Source organism: Danio aesculapii, chromosome 16 (assembly GCF_903798145.1).
Source record: "Danio aesculapii chromosome 16, fDanAes4.1, whole genome shotgun sequence".
In the NCBI taxonomy this organism is placed as follows: Eukaryota; Metazoa; Chordata; class Actinopteri; order Cypriniformes; family Danionidae; genus Danio; species Danio aesculapii.
In genome coordinates, this window is record NC_079450.1 from 26,353,154 (window position 1) to 26,365,248 (window position 12,095).

The window sequence follows — 12,095 nt, forward strand, 5'->3', positions numbered from 1 at the left end:
TGCCATTCGCTCCTGTTCTTCTTACGTAAATCCACCAGAGGACACTGTCGACTGACTGACTGACCAACCGACCAACTGACCAACCAATCCCCCTCTCACTCCCATCCCTAAACCCAACGTATAGTCTTTTAAAAGCACCGTTTGACCCACCCACCAATCCAGTAAAAGAAAAGCCCTCAGCGCTGCCTGATTTTTACGACGTTTTCAGATCTTACCACATTCTGACCCTGTAATTTATTTGTTTATTTTATTTTTTGCCTTTTGTTTTTGTTTTACCTGCTTTCTGGAACCATTCTTCATCAGACTCAAACCCAGTCATCATGGTCAACTCCTCTCTGCATCTCAAAGAAGTACATGTATATTGTATTGCTCAATCCAGCATGGTGGATATTAAGGTAATAGGTAAATGTATTTTTTTGTTGCTATTGTTGTTGTAATAATGTTCAGTATCATGTGCAGATCAATAATTTAGCTTCATAAGACTTATATACACATCATTACTAAAAAAGTCACTTTAGGGGAATGTGTGAAGTAAAAAAAGTGTGAAGGATAAGCAATTAGAAATTTGAGTGAACTATTCCTTTAATTAGAGCAGTCCAATATTAACTAAAAATCCGATGTGTGATGGAATGGAAAATATTGCCATTCAATATGCAATATGATATCTCAAAATGGAAACATTATAAACAACATTTGTATTATTTCATATTATTTATCGTTTTATATTAATTCAAGGTTAAAAAAAAAAATCTACATCTTCCAAAAGTGAACAGCAATATTTTACAATTTTTAGTGACCAAAGCTTGAATAATTTAATAAATTGACAAATATCATTATCAGTATTATATTCTGCCAACAGTTGTTATAAATTGCCACTGGTACTGGATAATAATAATAATAATAATAATAATAATAATAATAATAATAATATATTATTATTAATATTATTATTAATTGAAAAGTAGGTGGTAATTAAATTTAGATGTGCTAAAGATTCAATTTTAAAAAGGTTTTTAAAGAATCATTTAAAGCAAGAATTAGATTAAGTAATCTGCATAATAAAACGCTATTGTTAAAAATTCTTTCAAATTCATCCCACCATACATTCATCCATCACAATCAAAGTCAGTGAAAAAAAAAACGAATTGTAAAAGTTCATCCCAAGACCCTTGCTCCCTTTCCGTCTAGCCATTCTGGAACACAATAACCAGCCTTACGTAAACACCCCCTAAGAAACCCATCCAATCTTCCATCAGGTGAACCCTGAGCGCAGTCTAATTACCTAGGGTATCCAGTTCAGTTCAGTCAACCCACCGGCTAGTTGATTTAAAAAATAAAAAAAAAAGTGCAGTTTCGCACATCCCTAGGAGCAAACCGCTCGCTCTTTAAATCAGATTCCATCGCCTAAATTCATTAGAGGCTGATGAAAGCAACATAAATGGCTTCATAATAACCTATATCAGATTATCCATGTATGAACAATGCTTTATCTTCCACCACAAGTGGGAAGAACGGTTAACATTTGCGTCCTTCCCGAGGCATTCTGGGAAATAAACATATTACAAAAGGAGCCCCGAGAGTTCAAAAAAGCAGATTAGAAAGTTGAAGGCTCACAACAATTCCAACACAAGCAGCTAATCAATGCGGCAGGAAGAGTTGTTCCATTATAAAGTGATTAAGAGATCATTTAAAGCGCAATCTGGAGCAACCCCAAGCCCACCACCCTGGAGTGAGGCGATCAATAACCTGTATGTATGGAGAACAGTAATTAAAACAGAGAGCTGCAGTTCGCAATGCAGTTCGGAGGAGGGTAGTTTTTGGATGGCGGTTTGGGGTGGAAAGCTGTTCTGGACACAGTGAGCTCAGCTTTGAATTCTAGCATACCAATGTGACGAGCACAAAAAGGTGTCTGTGCGGAGTCTGGAGGCTGAGGGTATGGTTGAATATTCAAATGAAGCAAATCATGACTCTATAATCAGGTGGAAAGAAGAGTCGCCAGAAAAAGAAGAGGGAAAAAAAAAAGAAATAATAAAAACAATGACACACTTCAGCGATTTCACACGGTTATCACTCAGTCTCCATTTAGCTCTCATTACTCAGCTAGCTTTACATTCTTAAAGATGACAGTTTGTGTAGGCAGCCACTTCTTTTCCTCATGAATCACAATGTGTGCGTGAGTACGTGTTCCACATGGTGTGTTTGTTTGCGTGGAAGTGACTGAGAATTTGATGATATTCATTATATTTACGAGGTCAAATTCTCTCACCTGACGATAAATGACAATATGGGTTTAACTGGGTAAAACTTTAAAGGATTTAAGATGCTGATGACCGTTAAATGCACAGGCTTGAGAAGGGTCCATTCGAAAGCTTTTTTAGACTACCTTTGCCTTCAGCTAACTTTTCATGTTGTATATTACCATATGTTGATGCACAAATTCGCTTGCAGATTTAAACTATTGTTAAATTTTACTCTAGACCTTTGCAATATGACCAAAAACTTATTTCATGGTATGAGAAAGGTTTATTTGACAATAACAATGTAGTTTATTATAAAGGTAGTTAATCCAGAAAAAAATTGCTTTATGTAATAAACAAGCTTGGATATTTTAGAAATGGACTTGATCTTATTTAATTATTATGCATTTTATTTTTAACTTTATGCATTCATTCATTCATATTAATAAAGGCACTAAGCCTAAAAGAATGAATTCTGTTGGGGAAACCAGAGCATCGGAGGAAACCCACGCAAACACAGGGAGAACATGCAAACTCCACACAAAAATGCCAACAGACTCAGCCGAGGCTTGAACCAGCGACCTTCTTGCTGTGAGGTGATCGAGCTACCCACTGCGCCACCACATCGCACTATTTTCAACAAATTCCACTGTATGTCACATTTCACAGTTTTATGTGGACAGACCTTATTATTATAAACTTAAGTAACATCTTCTCACAGATATAAAATATATCCAAGTAAGTAAGTAACAGAAAAAGAAAACAAATATGTAAACATTTCACGGAAATATCAAACATCTTAAATATACACTACATAAATATAAACAATTACAATTCTGGTATAAATCGTCACCTTAGAATTATAAGGTTTTATCTGACATTTGTCAAAATTAATGTTATTCACATATTCTTATTAAATTATAAATTATTTACATTATGGGATGTTTTTTATAAGTTGTTTACATTTTAAGACTTTTTATTTAAAAAATGTTACACACATGCTGTTTGCTACATGGAATGCAAAAAATTTGAAGCTCAATATCTCAAAATCATTCAGAACGCAGATAGAACCTTATAATTCAAAGGTGACGAAATATTGAGACTATGTGATGACTTCTTGTTAAAAATATAAAGCAATTGACAACACTGCCAGTCAGACTTGGCCACAGCCACTTATTTACATTTCACCATATACACAGAATAATTTTTTTTTTTTTACAATACACATTTCATGCCATGATAACAATATGCCGCCTACCATTCCATCTAAATCTACACCATAAAAAAATTACATTTACATTTTTCTAGCATATTGTCTATAACATTACATTCATTCATTTCCTTCGGCTTAGTCCTTTTATTCATCATAGGTCGCTACAGAGGAATGGACCAATAATTTATCCAGCATATGTTTTACACACTGGATGCCCTTCCAGCGGCAACCCAGTACAAGGAAACATCCACACACACAATATGGCCAATTTAGTTTATTCAATTCACCTATACCACATGTCTTTGGACTGTGGGGGAAACCGGAGCACCCGGAGAAAACTAATGCGAACACGGGGAGAACATGCATCCCACAACACTGACCCAGCCGGGACTCAAACCAGCGACCTTCTTGCTATGAGGTGACAGTGCTAACCACTGAGCCACTGTGTCGCTCCATAATACTACATTTTAATCATAAATTGGTGCCTTTGCATTATTAATAAATGCTTACATACAATTCAAAATATAGAATATCATTCTTATAATCCCCATATAATCCCTATAATCTCTGTCTAAGTGACAACGGCTTTAAATAAGGATAACAAAACCACAGTCATATGCGTTTTGTCAAAATAGCCATCACAAGAACAAAAATGCTTCGGATTTCATCAGACATATGCTGGCCATGGGGATTTTCAGATACATTTAGTCTTAACTGCAGCTCATTACGCACATGGGGATGAATGAAACATCATCAGTACTGAACAAAGCTGTTGTACTCAGCAAGCGTTCTGCCTTTTCCTTTTTCTGCATGTAATCTCACTTAATTTGCAAACATATCTCTATGTCTTTGTGTAGTGTCTGGACGCACTCCATCTCAGCGTGCTTTGCAGGAGTGGCCAGCTCTCTGTCTCTCTCCATCTGTGGCTGCTGTGGTTCCGTGTGTGATGTTTGACAAGAGGTTAAAGTTTCAGAAAAATGGCTTACAAAGCTGCTGGAAGCCAGGCAGTCTGTCCAAGGGCAGAAGGGAGCTGAGGGCTGAGGCCTGTAACTCGTCCAAAGTGACGTCCAACACACACGAATTCTCTCTTTAGGTTTGCTTCACTCCTTGTTTTTTTTTTTTTTGGTGGGTTCAGCGCTTACTCGCCCAGGCTTTACAGTTCAGTGCTAGTTCTACTAGTAGTGACAGTGCTTGCTTCAACTGACACCTTCATAGGTTGGCCACTTCATCAGAATTAGTAGCCCTCCTGAATCATTAGCCCTCCTGTATTTTTTTTTTTCCCCAATTTCTTTTCAATTTTGTTTTAGTGGCTAATATTGTAATATTTTGTATAATCTTATTCCTACATTTTAGTAGGATTTGCTCATCCCTCAATGAGGGTTAGGTTTAGGGGTTGAGTTTGAGAGCATGTCTCCCTTTAAAAATTGTGTTTTACAAATGAAATCTTATGAATTTGTATGAATTCTGATAATACGTAAATCAGTAATGTTTCCTCGTAAGATTACGCTTTAATAAGCTTATAATGGCTAGTTTTTAGGTCGAAAAGGTCATGATTCACAGATTTTGCACAAATTGGATAATTTATCACATCAGCAAGAACAACTCAATCTAGTAAAATAGTGCAGCTGAGCAAAAACCCAAACAAAATAAATAGAATATGCTGCCTGACACACATCCATTTTCATTCTCAACCATTAATGTTCAATTAAAATGTAATTGTGTTTATTTCTTTGTCCAAGCCAGAGTAGATGCAAACTTAATTATTTGTGTGCACATGCACAGAAAATCTGGTGAGTACCGGGTCTCCTTCACCTTTGGAATGTGAATGCTTTAAAAACACCTGCAACTTTCATTACAAGGCAAATGATGGTTGAAATTTGCAATTAATGTGAGTCCACATGGATCAACTGTGATTCATTACACTCCTACTGTAGTTTTACTATGCATAACCACTTCCTAAATATAGTTTCTATATTCACATTACCATGCATGTGATATTAAGTTTAAATCGTACAAAGACAGTAAATGCAATGACAGAAAATATGTGCACATCTAATTCTTTATGTTTTTTTGCTTCCAATAAATGCATGGAAATTGTGTGGAAAAAACATCCAAGCCTTTTAGGCCTTATTTGTCGTTTCTAAAAAGATATTTTGGCTGCAAAATAGCTCGTTTACAATGTTTTCCTGCACATTGGCCATATAATTTCGTATCAGTACAACATATTGATTCCATAAAAATGGTATGTTAAGGGCATTTGTTGGAACAGGGGAACTTGTAAAACTTGTTTTATTAACATCTAAAAATGAATTGCTAACAGAACTTAATCAATCACTGCATCATGCTTCAGCCTTTCTGTTGTGCGACATGAAGATTTTCACTGTCCCCATCTGACCATCCCATTAAAAATATCCTGAAGGCTTCACAGTCTGCCTCAGACTAGAGAGTGAATAGGACTGGAACTTGGACTCGGCTGCAGATTTCAGCAGAATTAAGTGTGAATGTCTGACAAATTATCATCACTGAGCACCAACAACTTGATAACGGAGTTTAGCTAAACTATGCCATGCATTACAGCAGATTACAAGATGCCACAACCTCTTAGCAAGAATCCTAAACTTGTACTGCTAAATATTACCATATTCATTATATACACTGTGTATTTAGACATGGCATGCATACATACATATATACACACACACACACACAGGGACTCCCAACTTCCAGAGATGTTCATAATTGCTGAAATGCCACAAGTTGCACCCACCCAGAGAGAAGTGGCCAGGTTTGAAGGCCAAGGCCCACTGATCGCGCTGCCATGCTGAGGCTGACTACCCCCGCAAGAGGGCTGTGTAATGGATGATGCTGAGGCCCTAGGTCTGACAGGTAATAATTCACTCCCCAGGGGTACGAGACCCCTCACTGGACTTAGGCAGCCAGGCAGGAACAACAGCTCTCATTCCACTGCACCCCAACAGCCCCACAAACCTCCTCTCCAGGTGCATCTTCCAGCTACTGACTACCCAGTTGCTACGGGTTACAACAATCAACATGAAATATGAGGGGCCATTATAGTGTGGAGTGAACTCCCTAGAGTAACTAATTGAAAGTGATCCATTGTGTCTCACAGCCGGTCCAGAACAGGTACACGGTGGTTGTTTAGTTCAAATTCAAATGTAGAGAATGAATTGACTCACATTTGTTCTATTCTAGAGTTTCGATCCATCATAAAAACGGCTATGAATAACTAAAGCAGGGTAACAAGTCTCAAAATTGCCCCCGTCTGATGAAATAGTGAGGAAAAAACAACAATGGTAGATGATGGCTTTGATCCAATCGTAGCACCAGGGCTATTTTAGCTCTCATTACCCTAAGAGCCATTAGGAGCGCACAGCCATCCATGGCGCACGGCAAGCGTAACATCATTTGGGGCAAAACTACAGCAATGGAAATTGGAAATAAAATTACACCCAGGCTATATGCATCATTACCCTACCAAGAGGCAGCCATGATGGGCTGAAACAAAAGCAGTGGTAAATTTAAAAGGAAAATGCTTCCTTTGTACCGTATATGTCTGACTATATCAAAGATCTCCTTCTCTGTGAGCGGGGTAATGATTATAGAGCACTATTAGGGTTTAAACCGGGCTTTTAACCAAAACAGGGACTAGAGACTAGAGTACCTGTGTTCATTCCAAACGAATCCGGCTGCAAGATTGTTTTGCTTCAATATGACATTTAAGGTACTGAGAACTATTCTCCGTAAAATAGGCAAAGCAATCGACGAGCAAAATGTAGCTTCCAGCAATTTCATGTTTCATGTACTCCTGTCATATAAAAAAAATCCCAATTTGCATAGACAACTTAAAGGGATAGTTCAACTAAAATGAAAATTCTGTGCATCACAAAAGATGTTTTTTCCCCCTATGTTTTTCCATTATTGTTTAAACCTCAAAATCGACCATAAAAATCATATTTTTTAGGAGAATGTAATCCAGGCTTGTAATAAGTAAACAATGAAGAATTTTCATGTTGAGTAAACTTTTGCTTTAAATAAAAGGAAAGAACAGACACAAAACTACTGACCTCAAAGTCAGCACGGTATATTCAAGGGTAATACTAATGCATAGTCATCTAACACACTTACAATCAGTGAAGTAAAACAATGAGAAAAGCAATTAAAGCAGAAAACATCACACTCTTTGACTGTATTCATAATACTGGAACCCATTAAAATTCTACTTGGGCCACTTCAGAATTACTGGTTGAATATTTTAAGAGCACTTATATCGCAATCATGAACCAAACCTACTTATTAAATAGCAGCTAACAAATGTTATCAAAAAGGAAAAAAATAGCGCAGGAAAATGTCTAATAATAGCTCAGTGAGCTATTCATTATTCAATAACACGTTCGAGTCAACCTCGGGGTAGATCCCAGATATCTACCTCCTGAACCCGGAGGAATGAACCTTCAAGCTACTCTTAGTCTTGCTTACGGTTGAATTTTATCAGGGACAAAAGCATTTAAGGAATCTAAAGCAGGGTCAAACATTAACCGGTGCTTGGGGGCAAAAACACCATTAGAAGTTACAAAAATGCAACAGATTTTTTAAAATGTGGGGGCACAAAATACCCCACAGCGATCTGATCTAAAACAAAAGAAGCATCAATGTTCTCTATAGCACTGCTGTTATAATATCCTGTGCGTTATGCTCTTGTATTTGATACTAATTTGATGGGCGACAGACATAACTGTTTGGAATGAGAATTTATTTCTATTGATTGGTTCGCTTAATGGACATAAATGAATGGCATGTTGTGCATTTTTTATTTGATAATAAAAGGTATAGCCCACATAATAGATAAAATAACCCTGAAAATCATTATGGCAAAGGCAAATCAAATGATATTGCTGTGCTGTGACAGTTAGATTTTTTCAGCTATTACTTTTACTAAAGCCAAACTTTAAACATAATAACGAACATAATAACGTGAACAACATTTCCAACCATTACACAATAAAAACAAAGGATGCCAAAATGACCAGTAAAACAGTTTTTTAAAAGCTCATGATTATTTGTGCGCGTGCCCTATGAGTGCTCGCTCACTCGCCTGCGCGGTCAAACGCACGTCTCCGTCGAAATGCAGGACTTGGCATGATATTGAACACAGCCAGCTCTGTCTGAAGTGAATGTAAACAGACAGGACGAACAAAATATAATGTCAAAACAGATCTGTGCACTAGGTCCTGCGGTGCAAATGCAGCCTAAACCTCCGGCAGTCTATTTATGTCATTAATCCTCAAACAATATTGACAAGAAAAACAGAAAATCACTCCCTCACTGCTCTCATCTGGAAAGTTTAGCTTTAATTAGAGTTAGATACAGATAAACAGGCACTCTTTGTTCCTATAATGCCTTTCTTTGTTCTTTTATTACCATTCACTTGTCTTACGCAACGTTTACTTAACTAAAATAGCAGAAGCCATTGCTTTATAGATGATTAAGGATTAGTTTGGACTTTTAAAATAGGTATGAATGTGTTAAGTAGCAGATTCTGCTGTGAAGAGAGGAGTAAAAATCGGGAATATTGCATCGTCACAACAATAACACTTGTGAAACTGCGATATTTTCACACATTAACCATGTTTGGGTATCCCAAATTTATTTATTTCCTATAACTGATAAACCTGAGCATTTCATTTCTGCACTATCACAACGGCAGACGTTCGTATGCGTAATTAATTCGCCGCCACACAGCTGGCAAAGGTGCGCAACACGCTGAATGAATACTGCACTCTCAGCTCTGTGCCTAAGGCCAAACTCCCCTAAAACCCCCCATCAGCAGCCCAAAAACAGCATGTCCATCCTTCTGGACCAGGACACGTCTCCTTCCTTCTATCCCAGCGTCCAGCTGTCTGAGCGCTGCGAGTGATATACAAACAACTGGACGCTTTCGTGCAAAGCTTGAAACCGCAGACAAAATAAGTGTTTCACGTGCGTACATTAGTCTAAGCAATACAGGTTAAACTGGAAAACTGAAATGCTTCTCATGTCATCATATGTTCCTCTTCGGCATGACCAATATAGCTGTTCTGCTGTAAACAACTGTGTCACAGCATTGGAAAAATTGTAAGTGGACAACCTAGTGGTTTCTGATATTTACATGTGCTATGAAGACCAATGCCTACATGTGCCACACATAAAATGGGCACAACTATAAAAATATGACCATTAAATCAGATCATATCCGCGCTGTCTAAAGCAATAAAGGCTGCCTTCAAGTCGGCACTGACTGCAATAATACCGACCTGAAACGATACCTGCTTATTTCCCCCAAAACTGTGCGAAATATGATCGCAGTGTGTCTTAATCCTGCACAAACTTCCCTCACTGCCACGGTCAGAGTTCACATCACATAAAACAGAGACGAGGAAAAACTTCTAACAAAGGAGAAAGCCCAGCTCATTTACCTTTGCTTGCCTTTTTAATTTTCCTTTGTGCTCGTGCAGAGGGTTGATTCCTTGCAGAGGCGAAGCTCGTCCGTATTAAAAACAACAGACGAAACGAAACGGAAGGTTATTAGTTTAGTGTTCCCTCAATTGGTTCGTTGTCTTCATTAATCGCATTGGTAAGAGCGGAGCAGCCCTTGGCACACAGAGTTGACACACGCCTATGAAAAAGCAAGACTGCGCTAAAACTCTATTACATTGTGAACGATCGCTCCCAGACCACGCCCATGGTGTTCGAGTGACAGTTTGCCTGTCCAATCAGGATCTGCCGGAGTGTTTTTGATGGTTCTCTTTAAAAGTTTCTCACAAGTCCCACCCAAAACGTGAACTGTTTGAACTGTAAATCCTTGTACATGACTAATAGTGCATTACATATCCAAAACAGCCGGCCAGAAGAGTCCGATGGCCAATAGCGCATGAGGTAATGGCATTTAAATTTACTTCTGAAAAGGAAGGCAGTTGTGGAATTGTAGCACATATAAAATACTATAACACTATACTTTAAACATTATAAAAACCTCCCATTTTTAAAAAGATTTAAATATGTTCATTTTTTGTGCAGATCAGTCTTCATCTTCTATCTTCATAAGACTTAACACATCATCAGGAAACAGGCATTCATTTTGTTTTATCTGTATATATTTTTTTACTCTTAAAGTTCCTATTTATTCAGTTGCATTTTATGATTTACTACATATATAAGGGGCGTCACGGTGGTGCAGTGGGTAGCACAATTGCAGATGGAAGAAGGTCGCTGGTTCGAGCCTTAGCTGGATCAGTTGGCATTTCTGTGTGGAGTTTGCATGTTCTCCCCGTGTTGGTGTGCGGGTGCTCCGGTTTCCCCCACAAGTCGAAAGACATGCGCTATAGGTGAATTGGGTAAGCTAAATTGGCTGTAGTGTATGAGTGTATGAGTGTGTGTGTGTGTGTGTGTGTGTGTGTGTGTGTGAGAGTGTATGGGTGTTTTCGAGTAATGGGTTTCCCAGTGAATATAGGTATTATGTGGTGCATTTGAACAAAACAGTTTTATTTATTAAAATCAGATATATTTATTAAAATCATAGTCACCAAACATCTATAGAAATAAAAATATAACTTATCTAATATTATATATTAATATATTTCAAGTGAAATATTGCACAAAAAATTACCAACTACACAATTTCAACAAAATTCAAGGTATTTTTTCATCATGATTTTTCCTAAATTTGTATTTAATATTTTTCTCCAACATTTACATTTGGGTGTGGTAATTTTTGAACTATTCTCGTAAGTTATTTTGTTAGATTAACTCCATATTTGGCTGGTAATATATTTATAGTTCTGCCAATTTGATATATATATATATATATATATATATATATATATATACATTTGATGACTTTTTTATCAGAAGGTTTATGTATGCTTATTTTATTTATAGAATCTTTCAGTGTGGATTATGATAAATTCACATTTTAAAATATCACAATTTTAATGAGATAATTATACCATATCTTCAACGTTTGTGGCATTTTTGACCTGTGTCCTGTTTAATTCTTCCGTCTCGTTTATAGACATGTTCGAGCAAACATTCAGCTGTGGTTTTGGTCACAGAGGTTTTCAGGACTAAAGTAGAGAGAAGATCAGCTTGGTTCAGTGGGCACTTTTACAGAGCTCAGCTCTCCCTTGACAGGAGATTTCCAACAGAGCTTAGCCATGGACCATAAAACCTGGGCGTTCTGCAGTGGTCAGATGCTGAAGTCCATGGCCATGTGATGTTATTGTACATATGTTTTCTTTTTACTTCTATGTTATTTGCTTCTGAGCCATAAATAAAACTTATGAGTGAAAAATAATGCACATTCACTCTGCAAGTGTGACACTATAACTTTAAAATGCATGTGTGCCATTGCAGATTCTCCTAAAAAAACTTGTAGCTTTTAAACCATAAAAAAAGTGTTGAAAGTAGCAGAAATAAGTGTGAAAATAGAACTTCTTCGAGCTGTATCACAAACATTAATGACTCCCAACATGGCAGACTGTTTAAAAATGTTTAAGTGCAAACAGAGAAATTATCATTGTGTTTTTGCTTCATCATGTTTTTCATGGACTCTGTGGGTTTTGGTTGGTTTGGCGCATTTTCAGACAGTT

General features: G+C 37.2%; 1 protein-coding gene across 4 annotated transcripts in view; it reads right to left on the reverse strand.

Moving 5' to 3' along the window:
- Positions 1–10,151, reverse strand: part of sema6e (sema domain, transmembrane domain (TM), and cytoplasmic domain, (semaphorin) 6E) — a 295,663-nt gene extending 285,512 nt beyond the window's left edge. For all 4 annotated transcript variants that reach the window (XM_056475016.1, XM_056475017.1, XM_056475013.1 and 1 more), the window contains exon 1: positions 9,924–10,151. The gene's annotated coding sequence lies outside the window, so the exon portion shown is untranslated. The remainder of the gene's footprint in view (positions 1–9,923) is intronic.
- Positions 10,152–12,095: the final 1,944 nt, after the last annotated feature.